Here is an 11,064-nt window from a genome sequence, read left to right as displayed (position 1 = left end):
CCCTTTAGGTACCATTAATAGAGAAAACATAGAGTTTTATAACGGATCACCATTCATGACCATTATTCATTGATCTTTATATATTGATGATAAGTGGTGATCAAAACTCTCTAGTAGAACACCATTACAAAATTCTCTAGTGTGATCCATCAACACAAGGTATCATAACGGGAATCATGGCTTCATCTTTATTATCAAAGATAATCATCCCTACAAGTAAGTATCTCTATCTTGGTATCTATATTTAGATTACGATTAAATAAACATGATTAGGGTTCTATGTTTTTAACCCATGTTTATAGATATAATCAACATGTGGTATCAGAGCAATGTTGATTATATCAAAATTCAATCACATGGATCGATGTATTCCTTTGAGTTCGATTAATCTGTTTGATGGATATTATATATAAAATTGATTTGTTTTCTTTGTTTAAATAATTTATATCAAAATGAGATAAAGCAAATCAATTTTATACAAACTAAATTTTGATGAATTGTTTTAGATTATTTTGGTTATTCATAGTTCATAATCAAGATTGTAAAGTTGAACTAACGTTTCATCAGTATCAATATGTCATTTAATATTAGTCAAATATTCAAAAAGCTTTTCATTCTTTGAAAATATTAAAATACCATCGAACAGTTTATTGGATTATGGAATTTAATTAATTCTTTTTGACATTAGTTTGATATCTATTAAAGAAAGGAATTTGTTTCCTACTGTATTATGTTTAAAGAGGTGGATAATTGATTGACACATCTTTTAAGTTTCACAATACTCTATTGCAATTCTTTATTCAATATGATTAATTAGTGAATTAATGGTATATTAATTTTATATTAATGGTATATTAATTATTGCAATTCTTTATTCAATGTGATTAATTAGTGAATTAATGGTATATTAATTTTATGTTAATGATATTTTATTTTTTAACTTTACGTAAATTTCCATGCCAACAAGAATCCATCAATTTGATTATTTCTTTGATTGGATTTAGTTTTGCAAAAAAAAAAAAAAAAAAAAAAAAATTATACATTAAGCTTTCGCATGTGATATTTTGTATAAATTATTTCTGCATAAATTTTCGCATAACGTTTATACGAATTCGTATACCTTATGTTAACTTTCGGAAGCCTTATTTTATTTGGTTTCGTATGACCATAACTTGCGAATGACCCAACTTTAATTTATGTCATTTTATGTTATTATGTGTATTATTGGATAATGAACCCAACAACTAATTGTTTAATGACATACATAATGAATTATTAGCCTAATTTACATAAATATTTCATATCTGGCCCAAAGGTGTTATGTTATATTTGTGTGCTTTACCTTATTGTGTATGTATGTTCATCATGATACATGAATTTTGGTCAAAGCCAAGCCGAAGCCAAAGTTCATGTAGAACATTGAGATAGTCTATATTTATGTGTGTTCATAATATATGAATTTTGGTCAAAGCCAAAGCGAAGCCAGAGTTCATGTAGAACACTAAAGACGGTCTATTATTTTATATCGTTCATTATGCGTGAATTTTGGTCAAAGCCAAAGCGAAGCCAAAATTCAGGCAGAATATTAAGTTGGTTTTATTTATTTATGTTCATAATACATGAAATTTGGTCAAAGCCAAAGCGAAGCCAAAGTTCATGTAGAACAATAAGTCATTCTATTATGTATGTTCATAATGCATAAATTTTGGTCAAAGCCAAAGCGAAGCCAAATTTATTTAGAACTTCAAGACAATCTATTATTTATGTACGCTCATAATGTCTGAATTTTGGTCAAAGCCAAAGCGAAGCCAAAATTCAGGTAGAACCTTATATTAGTCTGTTATTTTGGTGTTATAGTAGACTATATCTTCAATATAATAATTTGTGTCTGCCTTACTTGATTACCCCATAATGTAAATCACTCCAAGTTTCTTCCTAAGTTTGTATCTCATCTGTTTTATCCACTCTAATTTCAAAATCTAAAATGTTTTGCTTACTAAAGAGTTTCTATAAAATTTCCTCTTGTTGGATTGTTGATTATTTCGTAAGATATGATAATCCTACTGCTCTTTTCTGATAAAAGTTATACAGAAGAAAACTAGAGCATGACTAGTAGGATAAGTCAAACATTATATCACTTATGATAATCAAGAACCCACTTAATTATTGCTATCATGTGAGCTATTCTAGATTCTAAATTTCCTAAGACTAATTTATTTTCTTTGGAAGAATCAAAATAACTCCTAAGACGCATGCATTACTCTAGATTCTTACTATAAAGTTAGTGGCATATGTGAATACATCATCATGTACAACACCATGACCCATAATTTAAAGGTTTACACATGGAAATCAGTACACTTTTCCGGTGCATTACATATAACTTTTCCACTAATACCATAAGTTGCCTTAAGAATCATCTATACCACTCAAGAGTACCAAAGGAAATTGAGTGTGTTGATTAGCAGCATATATACAGGAAAAGGAATGCATGAAACTGGAAAATTAGATGTTGTTCATCTCACCGCCACTAAACCTAAAAGGAGGATACTTTTAAGATTTGGAGACAATGTACAAGTTCTACTTCCAGCTATAAGTTTCTTCAAAGGAAAGTCTCACTGCATACTTATGTCATTAAACTAGGCATGAGCATCACGACTACCCATAATTCAATGGGACAGCTGGCTAAGATAAGTAGTTAGATATTTATGATATTTAGGTCTGCTAATGATAATATTCCAATTAACACATGATGGGTTAAGTCTAGTTCTATACGGTTACTTACCACAAATCAACAAATAATTAATATGAGAGCTAGTGGCAAAATTTTATGTTAAGACTATAAGAACCATAATAAACTGTTTTACAATTGGGTTTTATGATACCTTATATATTCTGTAGATTATTCAGAATTTAGTATCAATATAAAAGCTACGTTATGACAGTTGTGAGGTTTGCATGGTTAAAACAAAGTCACTCTTACCTTAAACTCTCATATTGTTGGCCATCTCAATCTGGATAGAAACCTTATAAGATAGAACTAGATGATGCTACACTATTCCACAACCTTTTGTTATCATGAAAATGAAAAATTAACAAAAGAAAAATGAGACTTACAAATTCCATCCATTAAGACCAAATTTCATGAGAAATCATGACTAGTTTAATAGAGGATGAAATATTATCAAATCTCATTCTTAGAGACTTATGAGCATGTGTATAAGCCTTAATATTTAATGGCTAAGGGAATAAATTAAGTTCCATTAGAAATTATATTTCATTGGAACTTATCCCAAAATGAAATATTCAGACATTATTCATTTACCATAATATTTACTTGTGTCTAATATGTCCATAATGGATCAAGGCATAAAAGAAATTAATTCATATATACTATGATTCCTTCTAAATATGTCCCTCAAAATTTTTATAAACATCTGGACATTAAGGAAATCAAGTTTAACATATATGACATGTTCCACAGCACGTAAATCATCGAAACTTATCTTGTAGCATTTCTAGAGATGTAAAAGGTTAGTGGGAGCATTAAATGTATTTATCTTAAGTTGCGAGAGTTGCAAGAGGTAGGGGAGTGAAAACTTGTTACTACCTCAATTTGCACCTCTTGTACAAGACATTGCTCCTTCACAACTTTTCTCTTTAAGAATATACTGCTACTCTAACAAAAGTTTCATTGTTGCTTAAACGTGGGCACACTCAGATTTCTTGCCAAACTTGTAATCCTCAAACAGAGAAACTACAATGAGTAACTTCTTTAATTTGTTTCTCTACTAGAATTTATTGGTCTTCTAATGTTGACCATAATCATGCTAAACTGTTAAAGATTTCTAAGTCAGTGGGAGCAATAAAATCCTTATCAGGACTTCCCAGAAGTGCAAGAGGCGGGGGGAAGAGACCTATTAAATTTTACTCCGATTACACCTCTTGCACACCATACTGCACCAACTCTTACACACTTAGAATCTTGAAAGTGATAGCAACTTAATCAAGAGTTAATCCACAAAAGCTGAAACTCATAATACAACCCAATAATCAACTACACAGGTCATCTAGGTTTAAATCCTCCTTGGTTGAAGTCGAAATGGATATTGGAAAGTTTACTGGTCCTACTTCCTCTAATTAAGCCATTAGCATCAATCAATTTTCTAAATGAAATAAGAATTGTTATTAGCAAATTTGATTTTAACGTTTGGGATTTGGTTGAATTACCTAAGGGTGTTCATCACTAAACAAAATCTGAATGCAAATGTTAAGACACTAAAAGCAAGATTGATCGTTAATGGCTATGCTCAGGAGAGAATTATTTATCAAAGAATCATCTTACCTTTCTTACAAAAGGTTTCTTTGAGGATCATTGTTGTTCTAGTAGCTTATAATCTTTTGTAGCTACATTAAATGGATATTAAAACAACTTTCCCTAAACAAAGACTTACATGTTCAAAACAACCTGAAAGTTCTAAACTGAAAGGTCAAGAACACTTAGTTTCTAATTCGATGAAATTCATATATGGGTTGAAGCAAACATCAAAATGTGACGAAATCTTAATGCAATTCTTTTCATCACGAATTAAGTGGATTTATGTGTACCAACCTCAGGATGAGTGGTAGCAACTAATGTTAACTTGTCCTTATATAGATGACACTCTTTTGATAAGTATATGTTACATAAGTCAAATAATTTCTCACACATATTTTGATATAATGAATCTCGGAAATACCACTTACGTGAGAGATATCAAAATATACCGAGATAGACCCATTGGGGCATTAGTTTCGTGCCATAAGCTTTACTCTAAAGTGGGTCCTTACATATGTAACAAACAATATTGCTCTCATTAAGAGGATAAAATGATAAATGAGATTACTTCCTTATGCTTCATTAATTAGAAGCCTTATGAAGGTTCAAGTCTATACTTGTTTAGATATTGCTCACATTGATGAACATTATATCACTCTAGATTATTGTGAAGCATCTTACAATATTTTTAAGAAACGAGAAAGACAATAAGAAGAGGAAGATTATTCTTACCTTGATTTTATGATGTTCAAAAGAAACTAAAAGTCAATTTGGGGTAATCCTTGTGTCTACGGACAAATCTATCTCATGGAGGAGTCATGAGAAACTGTTAACAACAACCTAAATTATAATGACATAATATGTTGTTAATTAACAACGCAATTGTCACTAAATGTTGTTGAAATTTTATCAGTGGACTCATAAACTTATTAACTCCATATAAATACTATATTGAAGACTTACTGTGAAGAGTCAGCTACCTTATTTTTTCGAACAGTAACAGTTCGAGAGGTGCTGCATTAAACTTCGATACAAAATTATTGTTCGTTTATGAACAAGAAGAGGAACCTAAATACTTGTATCGAATACATTTACATTCATGATATGCTTGCGGATCCGATAACTAAGGTCTGCACCCAAAGTCTTTTTAAGAGCTCATAATAAAGACGGGTTTTACTAAAGGCCTTACATAATAGCATATCGTACATATGAATGATTAGTTATTATTTTTTCTCAATTACACAATTTGTTTGTCTATAAATACGTATGTGCACCTGATGACGTATAGACAAGAATTATACAAATTAATTTTAAAGGGCTTACCTCAGTCATTTTGGTCTTAAATTTACGTATGTTTTGATTTGGGGTTGTAACATGATTAATGGGGGTCTTGAGTTGACAGTAACTCAATGACTGTATTTTTCTGTTGCAATTTCAATTTGAAACATTGATTGATGTTTTAACTTGGCCAAACTTACTTATACTTATCACAAATGATCACTCGGCCAAGTGGGAGAATGCTAGAAATAACCCGTTGATGTGGCCTTAGGGATCATTTGGTAACATTACCAATATGACATAACTAGTCCCCGACAATTACTTGATGGTAGTAATTGTAATTATTGATTAGTATTAAGGGGCACTTATGATTTCCCTTTAGGTACCATTAATAGAGAAAACATAGAGTTTTATAACGGATCACCATTCATGACCATTATTCATTGATCTTTATATATTGATGATAAGTGGTGATCAAAACTCTCTAGTAGAACACCATTACAAAATTCTCTAGTGTGATCCATCAACACAAGGTATCATAACGGGAATCATGGCTTCATCTTTATTATCAAAGATAATCATCCCTACAAGTAAGTATCTCTATCTTGGTATCTATATTTAGATTACGATTAAATAAACATGATTAGGGTTCTATGTTTTTAACCCATGTTTATAGATATAATCAACAGAAACAAATTCCAATTATTTTCAACAGCAAGACTAATAACAGTTCTAACCGTAACCATTTTAACTACAGGAGAAAATGTCTCTGTAAAGTCTATACCTTCTCTCTGACTAAATCCTTTGGCAACTAACCTTGCTTTATATCTCTCAACCTCACCATTAGACTTGTATTTTATTTTATAAACCCATTTACACCCAATGGGTTTTCTACCAATAGGTAGATCAACTAACTCCCAAGTCTTATTTCTAAACAACGCTTCCATTTCAAGATTCATTGCTTCAACCCACTTAGGGTCTTTAACAGCTTCACTAAAGCTGTTTGGTTCAACAGACTTGTTCAGACTAGACACATAACACATATTCTCAACAGATAAACAAGAATAGTTCACAGATTTATCAATACCATACTTAACCTTCCCATCCAAAACAAAACCATCTAATCTTTTTGGAACAAAAGTTACTCTAGATGACCTCCTAACACTTGGTAAATTTCCCTCAGACGGGTTAGTCTCAACATGTGAAGTGTTAGTGTCCTCAACCCTGCCATGACCTTCATCACTACTACTCACAACCCTAGGTTCTAAGGACTGACCCTGCCTAGAAGTGGCAATTGTTGAAGAATGATCAGGCTACTGATCATCACTAGACACTTCTTGAGTACCTAAATCCCTCTCTTCATCATCGGGAGCAGACACTTTATCACTTTCAGAATCATTGGATGGTAATGTTTCAAAACAGTCAAAAAAATTTAAGTGATTCAAATCAGAATTAACAAATAATTCTTTCTTAATTACAACTTTAGACTTGAAAGGGTATACATTTACATAAAATTTAACATCTCTTGAATAAAATTCGATTTTGTCATCCAAGTTCCACAGCTTATACCCTTTCTTCACGTTTGAATATCCAATTAACACACACTTGCTTGCTCTATACGAAAACTTATCTGACTCATTCAAAACCGTACCAAAACATAAACATCCGAAATTTCTTAGCTGATTAAGAGAGGGTTTAAAGCCATGAACTAACTCATATGGACTCTTTCCTAGAAGCACAGAAGAGGGAAGCCTGTTGATTAAGTAAACAGCCGTTAATACACAATCTAACCAAAAATTTAAGGGTAACCCTCCTTGAAACAATAATGACCTAGCCATGTTTAGAAGATGCCGGTGTTTCCTTTCCACCACACCATTTTGTTGTGGTGTATAGGTACACGTTGTTTGGTAAAGAATACCCTTTTGTTTACAAAAAAACATTCATTTGTGAATTAACAAATTCAGCTCCGTTATCACTACGAAAACATTTTATTTTTTTCTTGAACTGAGTTAACAACAATTCATAAAAACTCGTAATGTTTTCAAACACTTCACTTTTAGTTTTTAACATGTAACACCAAACAGTTCTAGAGTAGTCATCAACCACAGTTAAGAAATATTTAAAACCTTCTCTACTCACAACCTTGTAAGCCCCCAAACATCTAAGTGAATTAACTCTCCAACACTTTTAGTTTTATGTTCACTTAACGGAAACGGAACCCTAACTTGCTTTGCCCTATGACATATCTCACAAGACACATCCTCAACAACACCAATATCAAGGCTTTCTTTAAAAATGGCTAGAACCTGTTTAGAGGGATGCCCTAATCTACAATGCCACAGATTAAGACTATTTACACTACTAAAACACATATTAGCAGAATTACCATTTCTATCAACAAAGAACAAGCCATTATGTTGTCTACCAATCACCAGGAGCTTCTTTGAACTCAAATCCTGAATAAAATAGTTATTCTCATCAAACAACACAGTCACTTTATTATCTCTTGCAAGCTTATGAACAGACACTAAATTAACATTATAACTAGGAACATAGAAAACATCAAACAAAATAACACCAGTAGCAAGTTTTATGTTTCCTATTTTTGTTACTTTAGCACTTGTTCCATTTGGATGTGAAACCTTAAAGTCATAATCAGACACATCAACACAATCATACATATCTCTATCAGTCATAACCATATGCTGATTAGCACCAGAATCAATGACCCAATTATAATTGAACTCATGATTAACAATACTAGAACAACTCATATAACTACTACACATGTTATTAAATACAGAATTGTTTTCAACATTCACAAACTTACCTCCCATGTTAGACACAGAATGCTCAGAAGCAGTTTTACCTTTTCTCATTCACCAGACTAAGAAGTTTGGAAATCTGTTCAGAAGTAAAAGGCATAACAGAAGTACTAGAAGATGCATTTAACTTTCCATAATTAAAACTATTATTACTTTTATTCCCTGGATTTCCAACCCTTCTTTTAAACCCTGATGGATAACCAATTATTTCAAAACATCTATCAACCGTATGTCCAAGCATGTTACAATGGGTACATTTCAAATTAGGATTAGACCCCCTAAATACTTTTTTTCTTTGGATCAAAAGATTGATTAGTTTTTGACACAAAAGAAACATTTTGACCTTTTGATCTATTACTAGACAACCTATGAGACTCTTCTTTGGAAATGATTGAAAAAGCAACCTTGACAGAAGGAAATGGTTCCATAGTTAACAAACTTGTTCTAACAGGCTGATATACATCATCAAGGCCCAATAGAAACTGCATCAGTTTTATTAAAGTAGTAAAATCATTGTAATCTTTTGCTGCCTTACATGAACATGAAGGCAGCTGTACCATAGCGTCAAATTGTTTCCACATTGTAGTTAATTTGTTATAATACTCGGCTACAGTACTACCATTTTGAGAAATATTGTTTATTCTTTTATATAGATCATATAGATCATATACAACTGAACCATCAACCTTGTCATAGGTTTCTTTCAGATCAGTCCAGACTTCAGAGGCAAGTTTAGAAAAAACTTGCCCCAAAAACAATTCCTCAGATATAGAATTCAATAACCATGTAAGAACCACTGAGTTACACCTATCCCACTGACCCGCTAAGACCTCATCATCCTCTGACTTAACACATTTTCCATCAATAAAACCGTATTTATTTTTAGCTTCAAATGCCAATTTCATAGCACTTAACCATACAGCATCATTTTCAGTTCCCTTTAGTTTTATATTAACAATTGTTAACGCACTAGAGTCACTAGGATGCAAGTAAAGAGGTGACCCTATGTCTAATTTACTAATGATCGTAACAGACGTACTAGCATCCATATTGACAGATCAACAAAAAAAAACAGATAAACAAACACAATACAAGCAGAGAACAAGCAAGAAACACCACAAGTTATCAAACGGATAACTACTCACAGAAGTAACAGCCAATAAGAAGCAAACAACTCTAAGGCGAAGCTGAGTCAGGGACAAGATTCCAGGTTCATCACTCTATGGTGCCTGGACATGCCTTTACTCAGGAGCCACGATCTAAGACACAAAAAACAAAACAACAACAGTCAACACAACCAAAAAAAATGAACCCTACACAACAAAAAAAAAAAAAAAACAAGTAACACAAAATAGTCAAGAATCAACTATAACAAACAGTCAACAGTGCCGGTCCTCACTACCCCGACTTCAACTAATCAACAACAACTAAAACAAAAAAAAAAAACAGAATGAAATGATCTTACAGAGGGTGCGATTAACTCCAAAGCGGATCAGAACTATAGCCTTCACTTAGGGCTAAAGTTACAGATCAGAAGACAAGAGAACAATGCAACCGGTCAGTTTGCTCTGTTCACACCAAACCCTAGATTAGGGTTTCCAAACCTCCGAATGATCACAAGCCCCAAATATACTTCCGATAAAAAACAAGAGTTCCTGAGACAAGAAACCTTCATATAACCCAGAATCAATCAACAATCAGAGACAAATAAGAAAAAGCGAAAAAAAGATGATAATCAAGAGCCTAAAAGCTCTCATACCATGTACAAAACTATGGTATGAACTAGAACAAGAACAAAAAACTGAACAATCAACACAACCGTAGCGGCAAAACAGTGACGGAAAACTTTTATTATGTTTAGCCAACCCAAAAAACTCCCGAACCAAACCCTAGATCTCAAGAAGATGAGATCTGTGTAATACAATGAACAAATACAACATATCAGTAAGATCTGTTGGCTGACAAAAACGAAACAAACCAACAATATACACAGAGATAACAAGTTCTCTGAAATACAACCGTGCTTTCTACAAGAAATCACTAGACTATCGGCTGAAATAGCTCCTACTGAAGACACCAGCAACTGAAGACAACAACAACGATCACTCAGACAAAAGTTGATTACAGCGACAACAACGAACCAGTGAAACCCTAATTGCCACTCTAATCGCCTGTACAGAACTAGAGAGAGACGAACAATAATTGTGAGAGGGTAGATATCGAGAACTGATATAAGAGACTCTTTTATATTAGTCTCTTCTAATATTACATCCAAGACCCTCAAACATAACACCAAACACCCTGAACATATGCTGAAGTTGATCGCAGTCCTCAACTTTACAAGAAAATACTATTCAAGTCCTTAAACTCGTTATACCTGCACAACCACTTGTAACAACTTTAGTTTATTTTGTAACAAACTTTAATAAATAACTCTTAACATATGAATGATAATATTTAACCATAACCTCTTTTTGGTGCAGATATGGATCAACGTCTTTTTGGGTCTGCAACCTCTCTTCTCCTCCACAAAACCCTTGCACCTCTCCATCCCTCTCCTCCACCCCATCTTCTCAACCAACGCCACCCACCCTCCCACCGGCGGCACCCTCCCACCGTCTGCCACCACCTCGTCACCCTCCC

The sequence above is a fragment of the Helianthus annuus genome, chromosome 16 (genome assembly GCF_002127325.2).
Source record: "Helianthus annuus cultivar XRQ/B chromosome 16, HanXRQr2.0-SUNRISE, whole genome shotgun sequence".
Lineage (NCBI taxonomy): Eukaryota > Viridiplantae > Streptophyta > Magnoliopsida > Asterales > Asteraceae > Helianthus > Helianthus annuus.
The sequence above is the reverse complement of the archived record's forward strand: the minus strand, read 5'-3'. Positions refer to the sequence as shown.